Source organism: Talpa europaea (assembly GCF_964194135.1).
Source record: "Talpa europaea genome assembly, chromosome: 15".
NCBI classification, from domain to species: domain Eukaryota; kingdom Metazoa; phylum Chordata; class Mammalia; order Eulipotyphla; family Talpidae; genus Talpa; species Talpa europaea.
This window is the reverse complement of record NC_140083.1, coordinates 45,366,274-45,382,080: the sequence shown is the minus strand read 5'-3', so window position 1 is coordinate 45,382,080 and position 15,807 is coordinate 45,366,274.

The following is a 15,807-nucleotide window of genomic DNA, read 5'->3' as shown; positions in this document are numbered from 1 at the left end:
GACCTTGGAGAGCCAATGAGAGACACTGGAGTCGAACCCTCAGTTGTTTCACTTTCGGTCTGCCTCTGGCTCCTCTTCTACCTAAGTCAACATATCTCTTCCATCACTACAGGTTCTACCAGACAGGCCAACCACAGTTCCAGATTCCACCAAGCAACCAGAACCCTGACATATATAACACTTGCCTAGAACTGCTAGCGACTTCTGTTTATTCCTAGTCTCTGGACTGTTTAATTCTCAGTTTTTCATTTACTCTGGATAGATTCCCTGTATTCAACTTTCTGTTTCATTATTTAAAGCAATTTCTGTTCTGCTGCTTTTACATTAACTGATACTGTTCTAGTTCTAGTTCTTACCTATGTTCCCAACAAGTAGCCCCAAATGAAATTCTAGAATATAATTCTTCTCCTGTTTGTGTGAACACATTTGTGAGCTCCTTGAAGATGGAACATGAGACCTGAGTGATGTGGGCATTGAATACATCATTGGATGCCTAGGATTAAACACCTCTTTCAAAATCATTATTTTAGGAAATGAAAGATTGGCTAAGGTGCTATACTTGTTCAGTGAATGAAGTATTTCTTCCTTCAAAGAAGATGGGGTAACAGCCTTCGGAAGTTGTTAAAAGGAAAAAATTAAGAAAAATGTCTCATTTTTATTTATTTATTTATTTATTTATGTTTGACAGGTCACATTAGAGCGCTTTTTTTAAATTAATTTATTTATTTATTCAAGCACTGGGTACAGTCTGAAGCGTGGGAGGATGAGAGAAGAGCCAGAGCGGGGAGCAGAGCAGGCAGAAGGACCAAAGTACACTGCTGAGGGGAGCAGCGGGTGGCAGGAGAGGTCTGCGCACCATGTGGGACCCTCCTTTGGTGGCCAGGGAGCAGCCGGGGATCAAACCGGCGCTGCAGAGGCTGCGGGCAGCTTTGCAACCCAGCGCTCAACCGCTGCGCCACCGGGGAGGCCCAAATGTCTCATTTTTAATAGAGAACTTTCTATGGGCCATCAGAAACACCAATTATAGGGCAATCATATAGGCTGTCTATACTGGCCAAACCAAGCCACAGAAAGCCTAAGACAGGCATGTTTCCCTTCTAAACAGTTAAAAAAAAAAAAAAAAGATGTATTGAGCTTCTCTGATGGCCTAGGGGTTGAGTTTAAGAGCTATCACCCCTAAGGCCTGAGTTCGAGCCCCCACCAGGGAGCTACCCACATGGCGCAACAGACCTTTCCTGTCTCACCCGCTGCTCCCCTCAGCAGTGGATTTCAGTCAACCCACCTGTTCTGCTCCCCACTCTGTCTCTGGGGAATCCTCTCACCCACCCTACACTTCTGGCCTACACTTCAGTTCTTTGATGCCAAAAAAAAAAAATTAAAAAGATGAAATAGTGATTTCTATTTTTAACTTTCATATCAAAGTAAAACACAAATAGAGAATTCTACAAATCATCATAAAATGAACACCACAAAACAGAAGACAGCCCACACTCCAGAAGCAATACCCTAACGATCTCTCCTTCCAAAGTATGAATCCCTCTCCAGACTGTAACACTTCAGATTAATAGTGCCTTGTTCAGATGTTGATATAAGTGTTATCCTACAGTACATATTCTTTGATTATGATTTCTTTTATCTAACATTTCATTTGTGAGGGTGATTCATGGTGTTTTATGTATTAGTAATTTGTCATTTTCATAGCTACACAATATTCTGTTATGAGATTACCACAATGTATATATTCACTCCACATGACCATTTGTGCTGTTTCCAATTACTTCTTATTGCAAATAATACTCAACACTTTTGTATTCATGGTATACACATTTCTACTGTGTATATATATCTAGAAGTTGACTCTCTGGGTTTTAGGTTATATAGGTGTTCAACTTTAGAGATACAAAACAAAAATTGTAACAACTTATATTCTCACTATCACTATTTAATAGTTCTTGCTATTTCATATACCTGAATATTTGATTTTTTAAATTTGGGGGAAAATTTATTCTGTTACAATGCCAATTATGCATGCCAGTTCAAAGCATCCAGTGATTATAAGAAATAATTTCATTTAGAAATAACAAAATCCAATTTGGTTCCTAACAATTTAGTAGAATATCCCTATTTCTTTACACTATTTTTTTTTCAATTTTATTGAGATGTAATTGTATAAGTTTAAGGTGTACAACATGATAATTTGATAATGTGTATATTGCAAAATGATATATCATCCCCTCACATAATTATTTCTAACCATCCCCTCACATAATTATTTTTCTGTAGTGACAATATTTAAGATATACTCTCTTGGCAATGTTTTAAAATAAATGACAATACTGCTAATTCCAGTCCCAGTAAATGTGTATGTGTGCCATCATTTTCAGAGTTTAGAGTATTCAGTTTATGGTAGAAACATAACTTATTTAATGATTGGTTTTATTTTCTTTCTCCTGTTGATTGCTATTATTATAGAAAATAATAATAAAAACACGATGATACATGTGAACAATTAACCTTTAAATATTTTTCATTAATTTGTTTTTTTCCTTACATTGTTGTAGTCCCCATAGTTCTCCCACCACCATATCACCCGTGATTCATCATCATATTCCCTTGTATTCACTCCTCTTCTGTTTTGCCCCCTGCTGCTGCCCTAGTCTTTGCTGGATGCCTCAGATCTATGGTCTACTTGCTAGTTTTGACTTTTTCTTGACCTTTTGTTTGGCTTCTCTATAAAGACCATCCAGTGTTTATCTTTTTCCTTCTGACTAATTTCAGCTAGCATCATCCCTTCCAGCTCCATCCATGTGTCTGCAAATGGCATGACTTTGTCTTTTTTCTGATTGCTGAGTAATATTCCATTGCATAAATATACCACAATTTTTTGATCCATTCATCTATTTTGGGGAATTTAGATTATTTTGGTATCTTAGCTATGGACAGTAAATTTTCAATAAACACACTTGTTCATACATGTATAGCAATCTGATTATGTCCTTTGAATAAATAAAAATAATAAATCTCAATTAAAGAATATGATCATTTATAAGACATTTTATCTTCTTAAAATGCCCTTGAGAAAGTTATTAACAATTGCATTCTCAAAAACATCATTTGGGACCATCCTTTTATATGAAAAAAAAATTTCCCTTTTTACATATAGGCTCTTTCAGTCTCTGCGGGGTAATTCCATTTGCTGGGACTAAATATACCAATGAGGCCTATTATTGAGGGAAGTCCTAGAAGGTGAATGGTTCCATTGAACATGAACATGCTAACTAATTGCCAGTAATTTAATAGATGAAAACTTTCTGGCGATATTGCTTTTCACACACTTTCTAGAAAAGATAGTATATATTTCCTGGAGGGGTAAATCAGAGTTTCTTTCAGATGTGGTTTTGCTTTTCTATATAATTTGGAATTTCTACCAAATGTTTGCTTTTCCTTCCAGGATATTCTAAGTAGTGGTGGAAATGATACATTTTAATATATGATATTAAAATGATATTAATATATGATATTAAATGATACATTTTAATATACGGTATATTTTAAGATATATTAATATAATGATATTTTAATTGTGTATAAATGCAAAATATATGGAGAAAGACTAGCATAATTGTATAAATAGCATAATGGAGCTCATGAAATTCACTAGAGATCATAACTGTACTTTTGGCACTGTAAAGGCTTTCCTCTTATTTTTTGCAATTATTTAACCTTGCTGCCAATCTCAGGTATACATAAATATTTGTGTGGCTTTGAAATTACCATCTTAATGGCATATATAAAAGAAAGAGTATATATTTGCTAGATCTAGGAAGCAGTGTGATATACTGAGGAAAAGACGCTGACCTGGGCCTCAAAATACTACAACTCTCTACAGATTTTTTGAATTTAAGCAAATTACTGGACCTTAGGTGACAATAAAGAAGCAAGCAAGCAATAGAATGCTTTCTAATTTTTAAGTGATAAGAAATGAATCAGGAAATACCTATTAGATGATGATTTAGAACTATTCACTTTTTTTTTAAGACTTTTTTTTTAAGATTTATTTGTTTGTTTGTTTGTTTATTTATTTATTTATACAAGCACTGGGTACAGTCAGAAGCGTGGGAGGGTGAGAGAATTCACCAGAGCCAGAGCAGGGAGCAAAGCAGGCAGAAGGACCGAAGTACACTGCTGAGAGGAGCAGTGGGTGCGGCAGGAGAGGTCTGCGCGCCCTGTGGGACCCTCCTCCCTCCTCCAGTGGTCGGGGAGCATCCGGGGATCGAACTGGCGCTGCAGAGGCTGCGGGCAGCTTCGCAACCCAGTGCTCAACCGCTGCGCCACTGGGGAGGCCCTAGAACTATTCACTTTTTGAGAGGAGGCAAAAAATTCAACAATTTTGTGTGTGATTTGTGGAAGTTCTGTGTTAAGAAATTGTCATTTTAAGTGACCTGATAAAATCCAAGTGCAATGACTGGCAGGGAGCACGTTCCAGTGACTCTGTGGCTTGCAAGGCCGGCTTTATTCAGGCATTCCTGCAAGTCTTGCCCACTTGTGAGAATTCCTCCGGAAAGGCTGCACAAATCCTCAATCCTCTTTGAATTTAGTTCTGAAAATGTTAACACACATGTAAATAGAAAAGTCATTTACTTTCCTCCAAAATAAGGAACCATACCCTGGGAATTAAATTTTTATGCTAGAACACAAAAAGGTTGATACCCTATTCATGATGGCTGGACCTTCTTTGGCAGTAACTGTGGAAAAATTTGAAGTATGAAGTTGAGCAGTCATGGAGCTCATGAAATTCACTAGAGATCAAAACTGTACTTTTGGCACTGTAAAGGCTTTCCTCTTATTTTCTGCGATTATTTAAACTTGCTGCCAATCTCAGCTATACATAAATATTTGTGTGGCTTTGAAATCGCCATCTTAATGGCATATAGATGCTACAGAGTGAACAACATGAGCTGTATAAATATTCATATCAGTCAAGATGCTGTCACACCTTAAATAAGATGGGCTCTCCAAAATTAAAATATAAAAAGGATAATTCCATTTCACCTCCCTTTTTGTCTTCAACTTCATCCTGAAATGAATAGTGAGGATAAGGAAGTGGACCCTGAAATTCATATCAAGGTTCAGGTGTAAGAAATTAAAACTAAAGGCTAGTTCAACCTCGACAGTTTAATTTACTTCTCTTAAGATCTTTAATACCAAACTTATCAGTTCTCTCTGTTAGGCATTAACTTGTTAAATGAGTCTTAATTATACATAAGCAGATGGAGATTTGAATTAAAATTACCTTACACTCGAGTGGCTTTAGTTCATTATAACATATCTTCCTCTTAATCATTTAGGCAGTCTCATCATCTTTCATATAGAAAGTTATTAAAATATTCCAATTTCCATATTTCTTCAGATACAGCCACTATTAAATGGCAAGTAATGCACATTAGTAGGTGACTTATACCATTCAAGAATTGGTGAATTATTCATGTCAGGAACAATTTTTGTGCTTTTCTGTCATCTGTAGCATTTTCTTTTAAATACTTTATATTTACTTGATACGTGGGACCTCACCTCATTTAATTTTAACTACCAATTTTAATTCCATTCCATTTTCAGAGGAATGGTAAGAAAAGGACAATGTCAACTGATTCTATATTTTGGTTCATTGTAGTCCAAAAAGTGGAAGTACAGGAGAATATTCCTTGAAAACTTTCATTAAAATGATGAAGACTTAAGTACTTCTTAATCACATGCACCTACAAAAAGTCGACTCCATCCCAACATAGTACTCCCAAAGGAGAACAAGAAAACCACAATTCTGAAAATCAGTCCATATATTGCTAAATATTAAGAGACACAACTTGGTAGTTTTACCCTCTGGAAATTAGCATGACTTGACAACTGAAACTAAGACTTGGTACTCTTTATTTTCTAAGATTTATTTATTTATGCATGCAAGAACTAGGGTACAGGCCAGAGGTGTTGCGGGGGGGGGGGGTGTGTGAGAGGATTCACCAGAGACAGAGTCGAGAACAGAACAGGCAGACTGACTGAAGTACACTGCTGAGGGGAGCAGCAGGTGAGTTAGGAGAGGTCTGCTGCGCCATGTAGATTGCTCCCTGGCCAGCCAGGGATCGAACTCGTGCTGCAGTGGCTGTGATTGCTTCATAGTGTGGTGCTTAACCCCTTGAGCCACCAAGGAGGCTCAAGACTTGGTACTCTTCAAGGGCCTCCCCTGGTGGCGCAGTGGTTGAGTGCTGGGCTGCGAAGCTGCCCGCAGCCTCTTGCTGTGCCGGTTCGATCCCCGGCTGCCAGCGAGGGTCCCACATGGTGCGCAGACCTCTCCTGCCATGCTCCCTGCTCCCTTCAGCAGTGTATTTCATCCATCTGCCTGTTCTGCTCCCCGCTCTGGCTCTGGTGAATTCTCTCACCCTCCCATGCTTTTGACTGTACTCAGCACTTGTATAAATAAATCTTTAAAAAAAAAGACTTGGTACTCTTCAAATTGGCTAAGAAACTTGAAGCAAGGCTGCTTCCAGAACTTGTACTAAGATCAAGAAGTCCAGTATGCAATAAGGCTAACTTAGCCCAAATAGTAGAATTTTGCTATTCCCCAAAGTAAGGAATTTATAGCCCTCCTCCTGGAAGCCCTCTTGAGAAAATTTCAAAGCCTGACACTGCCATGCCTTCATTCAAGGTAGAATTCCCTTGGGCTGTTATTTTACCCAGGTAGTCAATCAATATTCAATAATGTTGTGTTCCTGAGGTTTCATTGTACTTACAGGTAACAGTGACAGTGGCAGCAGAATCAAACCAGACAGCTGACAAGAGCTGAAGATCTTGAGTCTTGGCTGAGTCATCAAGGCAAAAGTTCAGTCAGTTTTGTCAAGCATTGTCATATTTTATTTATGAAATGAAGCAGAAATCATCCTTTACATTTGACAAAGCTCAATATTCAGCACAACTCTTTCTGCACTGCTAAGCCTGTGTGAGTCAAGACAAATGATGAATCTCAAACCCACATGTAATTTGAAAAGTAGAGTAAACTGGGTCTAGGTTACATGGTGAGTTGTAGTAGCTCAAGTGAGATTTCAGTGATACTGAAAACACAGTGATTCTGACTATCACAAAGAAAACTCCAGCCAATAAGCAAGGGTTATGTTCATTTTTCATCATAGCATATTAGCATTTGACATTGCAGCTCGCAACTCATGCTTCTATAGGGATGTAACATGAAAAATATAATCCTGTTTACAACCTGAAAGCAAATCTTGAGCCTATAAGATGTGATAGAGACATTTGTTTCATCCTGCTTTTGTTGTTTTCTTGACAGGGCATTTGCTTATTATAAATATAAACATATTCATATACAGTCAGTCCTCACTTAACACAGTCTTTTTTGAAAGATTTATTTATTTATGCATACAAGAACTGGGGTATAAGCCAGAGGTGAGGGGGTGAGAGGATTCAGCAGAGACAGAGTTAAGGGCAGAACAGGTAGATCTACTGAAATCCACTGCTGAGGGGAGCAGCGGGTGAGACAGGAGAGGTCTGCTATGCCATGTGGATCAGCTCCCTAGCCGGCCAAGGACAAAACTCATGCTGCAGAGGCTAGCTGATTGGTGATAGCTTGATAGTGCTGTGTCTTTAACCCCCATGCCACCGGGGAGGCCCAATTTAACATAGTCTTTAAGATGTTCATATAAGCAAAAGTTAGTTTCTGACAGCATATTCCTGGTTACAAATCTTGGGCCTCCCTGGTGGCTCAGGGGGTTAAGCACAGCACTATGAAGCAATCCACAGCCTCTGCAGCACAAGTTCAATCCCCGGCCAGCCAGAGAGCAACCCACATGGTGAAGAGACACAACTCTCCTCTCTCTCTTGCTGCTCCCCTCAGCAGTGTGTTTCAGTCAGTCTGCCTGTTCTGTTCCCCCCAGTGCCCCGCACATCTCTGGCCTGAATCCTTTCACCGCCCCTCGCATCTCTGGCCAAACTCTTGCATGCACAAATAAATAATTTTTTAAAAATCAAATATTTCAGTGAAAACCAAAACACTTCTAATATTAAACAATTGTTATGTTCATTCATTCATCCATCTTCCGGTTCAGAGTTATATATAAGTGGCCAGAAAATTTCCTAGAGGCACCAAAAGGGAACCAGCCCTGGACAGGATGCCCATCCATCCCAGGACACACTCACACAAACACATTCACTCAGACTGGAACAACCTAGACATGCCAGTGTTTCTGACTCACACATTTTCATGTACAGGAGGCAATCAGAATTCCCGGAAAAAAACCTACGCAGACTGAAGGTGTCTACAAACTCCAGAGAAAGCGACCATGGCTGGGAATCAATCTGAAAAACCTGTCAGTCCTTCCTGGTAGAGACATATATGGAGCTGTTTCTAGACTCATCCTTTGTGTGTGTGTGTGTGTGTTTGCATTTGTTTATTTCACCTATTGTCATATATTACTGAGTTACTTGAGAAACTAGTATATAAACATAATGTGCTCTCAAAAGCCAATTTAAATTGATCAATCATCTTAGAGGCTTAGAAAACTGTCTACTCCGGACAGCTCCCCGCCAGGGGTAGGAGATCTAAACACGATCGCTTCTCCTCTGTCAGCCTACACCCTGGGAATCCTCCAGCCAGCTCATGCTCTGGAGTCCAACTAATTAAGTTTTCTACTTGCTGCCATTGAAAGCTTCAGTCAGGTATAATTAAAACTGAACCAATGACAGCAGTGGCATTTGTCAGAATCATCCAGTGGTTCAAATACCAGTTCTGACAGAAATGTCAAACTGATAGCGTTCCCATCTTCCCGGTGCATGCAAGGGAAAAACAGGAAGGACTTTTATTATAAATGCCTGACTGATAACCTTTTTGAATCCCAGAACACCAAATGCCTCACATGAAATTTCATTATTCTGGAAAATAATTCAGCTCATAGATATATCCTCCGCATAAAGGAAAGCTCAATCTAATTTGATTGTCTTCACTTCTGTTAGGATTTTCAGGGAATTTTGAAATAAACTAACAGATAGTCATGCAAAAAGAAATATTTTCCTTGTAGAAACATCAATCTCCTAAGTGAAAGTTTTATTTGAATTAAAACTGTTGTTATTAATTAAATTTATAGATACCTGGTTAGATTTGAGCTTTGACTTCTGTTTTAATGATGAAACATCATCACGAACTAGTGTAGGCACCATTCGGAAAGGGGAGCAGCCACAAATTCTGGGTACAATCACTGACTGCTTTGTGATCTGTTACTTGAGATAATTTCTGGTGGGACACAGATGATCACTCGCATGTGTTTGCTGAGCTCGAGAGTTAATGAATCAATGAATATCACATATCCTTAAAAATACAGTTTCTAAAATGAAAGTGGTTATTACAAGAAGGTAAATTGGTGATTTTTCAGAGGTGAGAAAGATGAAAGATGGGGGCCTCCATCGTGGCCTAGGGGTTAAATCTTAGTGCTGTCACCTCCACAGCCTGAGTTTGATCCCCAGCCAGGGAACTGACCCACATGGAAGAGCAGACCTCTCAACATTATCACAGCTGCTGCCTAAGTTCAATCCCCAGCCATATGGGGCATGGCAGACTTCTCCTGTCCCACCAGCTGCTCCCCTCAGCAGTAGATATCAGTCAATCCACCTGTTCTGCTCCCCACTCTGTCTCCGGTGAATTATCTCACCTCCTGCATCTCCAGCCTATACCCCAATTCTTGTATGCATAAATAAATAAAATAAATCTTTAAAAGAGAATTCTGGGGCCTCCCTGGTGATGCAGGGGTTAAGATGCAACCTATGAAGCAATCTGCAGCCACTGCAGCACAAGTTCGATCCCCAGCCAAGGAGCTGCCCACATGATGCAGCAGATCTCTCCTGTCTCGCCCATTGCTCCCCTCAGCAGTGTATTTCAGTCAATCTGCCTGTTCTGTTCCCCACTCTATCTCTGGTGAATCCTCTCACCCTCCGCACCTGTAGCTGTACTTCAGCTCTTATATGCATAAGTAAATAAATCTTTAAAAAAAAAAAGAGAGAGAATTCCAGAGGCCTCAGAATCATCTTCACAGGTTTTTTTTAAGTGCTGTGTCTTAACCCCTTGCACCACCAAGGATGTCCCCCATCTTTCTTTCTTTTTTATAATATTTTATTTTGTATAATTCTTAAATCATTTTTCATTTTTGCACAATGTATGCATTTTCATTTTGGTTATATTCCCCATACAATTGCACCCCCCTTATTTTGACCCTATTCCTTCCTCTCCCCGCTCCCCTCCCCCACCCCCATAGTGTGACTCTGGTTTATAGTTGCTTGTTGCTTTTAATTTTTACCTTGAATTAATTAGCCATTTTCCTGGTCCCTTATTTAGGTTTTCTAAATTCCTGCTATGAGTGAAACCATCCGGTATTTTTCTTTTTCTTTCTAACTTATTTCCTGAGGATGAACCCTTCTAGCTCCATCCATGTTGCTGCAAATTGCATATGTTCATCTTTTTGATTGCTGAGTAATATTCCATGGTGTATATGTACCACATCTTCTTGATCCAGTCATCTATTTTTGGGCATTTGGGTTGTTTCCAAAGCTTAGCTATTGTAAACAGTGCTGCTATAAACATAGGGGTGCAGGTGCTCTTTGGAATTAAAGTTTCTGTGTCCTTTGGGTAAATACCTAGGAGTGGAATTGCTGGATCATATGGAAGCTCTATCTTCAGTAGGTCAAGAAATCTCCACACAGCTCTCCATAGTGGTTGGATCAGTTTGCACTCCCACCAACAGTGCAGGAGAGTTCCTTTTTCACCACAACCTCGCCAACATTTGTTGTTGCTAATTTTTTTTAATATGTGCCATTCTCACTGGTGTAAGATGGCATCTCATGGTAGTTTTGATTTGCATTTCCCTGATTACAAGTGATGCTGAACATTTTTTCATATGCCTGTTGGCCATTTGCATTTCCTCTTCAAAGAAGTTTCTTTTTAGCTCTTCTGCCCATTTTTTGACTGGATTATTTTCTTGTTTTTGTTGAGTCTCATCAGCTCTTTGTAGATTTTTGTGATCAGTCCTTTATCATTAGTGTTGTGTGCAAAAATGTTCTCCCAGTTGGTGGGGTTTCTCTTTGTTTTTGTTATTGTCTCTTTTGCTGTGCAGAAGCTCTTTAATTTGATGTAGTCCCAGCTGTTTATCTTTGCCTTCACTATCACTGCTTTGGGTGATGTGTCTGTAAAGATGTCTTTGAGGTGCATGTCATGTAGTGTTTTGCCTATCCCCTGCTCATGGATTGGAAGAATAAACATTATCAAAATGGCCATCCTACCAAAAGCAATATACAGATTCAATGCTATTCCAATAAAAATTTCAATGACATTCTTCAAAGAAATAGAACAATTATTGATGAAATTCATATGGAATCACCAAAAACCCCAAATAGCCAAAGCTCTCCTGAAAAAAGAAAAAGGGAATGGAGGCATCACATGCCCAGACTTCAAACTATACTATAAAGTCATAATCATCAAAACTGCATGGTATTGGAACAAGAACAGACAGACCAGTGGAACCAAATAGAAAATCCAGAAATAAACCCACAGATTTATGGTCAACTAATATTTGACAAAGGAGGAAAGAATATGTGCTGAAGCAAAGAAAGTTTGTTCAATAAATGGTGCTGGGAAAACTGGGTCACTACATGCAAAAGAATGAAGCTTGACTACTACCTCACATGATGCACAAAAACCATTTTTTTTTTTTTGTTTTTAGGGAAACGGCCAGCAGGAAGACAGCAACAGTGCATGCCCCGAAAACCCTCCCTTCTAGCCCTGGTGCAATCACCTACACATGCGCACACCTGTGCTACCTGGGCCCAGATGTCCATTATCATGGGAGGAGAGCAAGACCGCTGGTGCTGGTCACAGAGGCTAGTGGAGAGAGGGCATAAAAAGTCTGATTTTTAACTTATTTACCCTACAATTCACCCCCTCAGGGTTTTTATTCACTGAACTATCTATACATCATTCTTCCACAAGTTTCCCTTGACAAATGTGGAACTCTGCAGCCATAACCCACAAAATTAATAGAAACTGCAACAGAATGCAGCTAAGCCCAGTTCACTAAGGTGTTAGGGCACCTACCCAGGGGTAAAAGACAAAAAAGTTATTGGCACCAGCAGACAAACCATCATGCCTGCTGCTGAAGGCCCAGCTGTGAAGGGTGAACCATCTACTCAACTCCCAGCATCTGCCCTCACACGCCAAGAGCTCTCCGGCTTCCTGTCCATGCACAAGCATGTAGTATATCCACCCCAGGATGTGCTCTGAGATGAGAGACACGAGCACTTTATACTCCTTTGGGGGTAGTCTCCCGGTCCCCGGGGTACTCTCACTGTTCCACTGGCACTTGGGCCTCCATAGCCATCACTGTGACAAGCAGAGTCCTGCACTAAGGCCAACCCTTTGCACATGCGCATGGGTCAGGGACTCATGAATACAAGCCCCATACATGGCCTCCCTTGGGTTCCAGTCTCCCCTGTGGTCTCCACCACAAGCCACATCCCCTGGCCATCCCTTGAGGACAGTCCCTCAGCCCCTTACCCTATGCAGAGGTAAACAGGGTATCACCTACCCGTGATTTTAAGTGGCACCCCTACCTTCTTTAGCATCCTTTGGCTGCTAACAACTGCTCAGGTCTTCCCAACCTTGGCACCAGCTTTTGGCCTTTTCTAAGTTGGCTTTTTGACAGATCTTCTGCCTGGCTGCAGAGAACCTGGTGAGGCCTTCCTCCCTCAGCAAGTCCCAGGCTGCTCTCCTGCCTGCCCCCGCCCCCACTCTAACCTGCCCGCAGGGCCATTGCCTCTCCAGACTGTGCCCACTACAGCTCTCTGGTGTATCAAGCACAGCCACCCACTGTGGCCCTGGGGGTGCAGGTCAGCGCCCCTGAGGGCCACTAACCACCCCTTGATTTTAATCTCTTGGGGTGTGCAAAAGATCCCAGCCAACCCCAGGTCCCACAGTCATAACAGACAAAATGCTAAAGTTCCCCCACTTTCTGGCAGAATTGTCTGTCCAAGCCCATCAATTTTTTTCAAAGATTTATTTTATTTATTTATGTATACAGGAGCTGGGATGTAGGCCAGAGGTGCAGGGGCGGGGGGAGGGCCGGGGTGAAGTAGGGGGAGAGGATTCCCCAGAGACAGAGTGGGGAGCAGAACTTGTGGAGCTACTGAAATCCACTGCTGAGGGGAGCATCAGAAGAGACAGGAGAGGGTGACTGCGCCATGTGTGTCAGCTCCCTGGCAGGAGGGGGATCGAACTCATGCTGCAGAGGCTGCTGACAGCTTCATAGTGTTGAGGCTTAATCCCGTGCACCACCAAAGAGGCCCACCAAGCCCATCAGTTTTATCTCTGTGTCAGCACTGGGAGAGTGCCCAAAGATGATGGCGTCCTCCTCTGCTGCCTCGGGAGTAGTGGGCTGGTCCTCACGGGCCGTCTCCTCCTCCACACGAGGTCTTGTGTCACAGCTCCTGGACTTTGGCCACCTCCTGTGCTTCTGCAGCTCAGCTGTCCTGCCTCAGCCTCCCAAGGTACTGGGATCACAGGCACACCCCACTATTCCCATCCCCCAGCACCATGCCTGTCCAATGGCTCCCCAACTTGTGCAGAGTCCTCTCCATTTGCACCCTGCAACCGTCTTATTGAGGTCACTTCTGGGCCGGCCACTCCTCTGTCCCACTGAAGTCTTCAAAGTGTTCTGTACCCTTGTGCTTTGAATTCCGCCGACTATGCCTATTGTCAGGGCAAACAGTCAGGGTAGAGAGGCAGGGCAGGCTCAGGGAAGACATGCAAGGTGGGAAGGACAGACAAGGCTGGGGGCTGGGATAGGAGGCTCAAGAGGCTGTGGAGACTCCCAGCCCCTGCAAATCCATGTGCTCTCTTTAGAGCTTTGGTTTTCTTTCTGGTGTTCTCTGCCTCATGTAGTCTCATAGTCAACTCAGAGTGATGCGGCCCCCTTATCCCGCCCTCCTAGGTCCCGGTGTGCACACCTCCACATGCACACACCTGTGCTCCCTGGGCCCGGGTGCCCACATCCATGGGAGGTAATGCAAGACCACAGGTGCCGGCCATAGAGGCTAGTGGCGGGAGGGCATAAAAAGGACTGATAACTCCGTTTATACTACAATCAGTCTTGCCAGGCATTGATCAAACTTATCTACCTGTTCAGGAAATCAACCTTTGCATGATTAATAACTTTTATATACAATGGTTTCTTATTCCCTCCGTTTTGCATGTGTTTGACATGTAAGAACAATTTTGTTAAGCTAATAGATGATGTGGTTCCTAAATCCTGGCAGGACTCAGTGGAAATAGCTTCTCTAGTGTGCACAATGAGACTAAAAGACTGGGGCTGAAATAGAAAGCAGACAGATGTGCTCACAAGTCTAGAAATCGATACAAGCTGTCAACTACAACTGCACTAGGCTCTCCTTGTAACACCTACGTGTGACCTCTCTGCCTGGCTAGTTTGGGCTTCCTTGCAGCACAGCAGCTGGGTACCAAAAGCAAGGATGCCAAGAGTAACTAATAGACACTGTGTTGCCTATTTAAAAATACACCAGCTTTGTGAGATAAAATTCTGTAGCAGGAAGAGCAGGGCAGGATCTCTATGATTGGAGCAGAAGGGGTGAAGGAGAGTCCTGGAGCCCTTGGTGGCTTTCTCAGGATCTTATTGATCTTTTACCAGGTACATGGCAGGCAAGGGTGCGAGGGGGCAGGGAGGCTGGCTGGCCTCCCAGCCTGCAGCGAGTCTTCACTCTTTCTTCTGCTACTCTGGCTTCTGCAGGCATCTCCATGTCACCACCCTTATAAATCCAGTCTCTCAGCCCAGGTGTACCCACCTACGCATGCCCACACACTACTCCAGGTGCCTACCATCAGGCATGCATTTAATCTAACGGCAAGAGGGCAGAAAAAGCCTGATACTTTTCTCACCCACCAAATTCACATACCATACAATTGATCCATTTGAAGAATGAAATTCAATGGTTTGTAATATATTCAGTTGTGCAGTCTTCATCAATTTTATAACACCATCATCTCTGTAGAAAAAACATCATTCCTATTCCCCCACGCCTCCTAGCTCTAGGAAACAAATTGCTTACTTTATGCAAACTAATATGCCCATTCTGTATACTTTCTATGGTTAAAGTTATAATATATTGTCTTTTGGATCTGGCTTCCTTTACTAGACATAATTATATTTAAGATTCATCAATGCTGACACATGTATTTGCACTTTGTAATATTTGACCCATTTTATGGCCAAATAATAATTATTCCATTGTATGGATGTATAAAATTTTATGAATCTATTCACCAATTAATGAATATTTGAGTTGTTTCCAATTGTTAGCTATTATTAATAAACACTGCTATCAACAATCATGCACAAGTTTTTGTATGGAATAAGTTTTCATTTCTCTTGAGTGTATACACCCCAGAGTCCAATTGCTGGGACATACTGTTGTCAATGTTTAACCAATTTTGAGGAACCAAAGACTTTTTAAAAGTGATTTCACAATTTCCCAATCCCACCAGCAGAAATATGAGTATAATTTCCCCATATTCTTGCTAATACTTTTGAAAATCTGTGTTTTAAATTTTACTTTAATTATGTTTTAGTATAATTTATTTTTTTAATATTTTATTTTTAATATAATAATAAAAACTGCTATTTTTATTGAGATCATTTTCATTTTCAAAAAAATATGATTTAGACTATCTGCTGGAATGCCCTATGGGAGTACCTT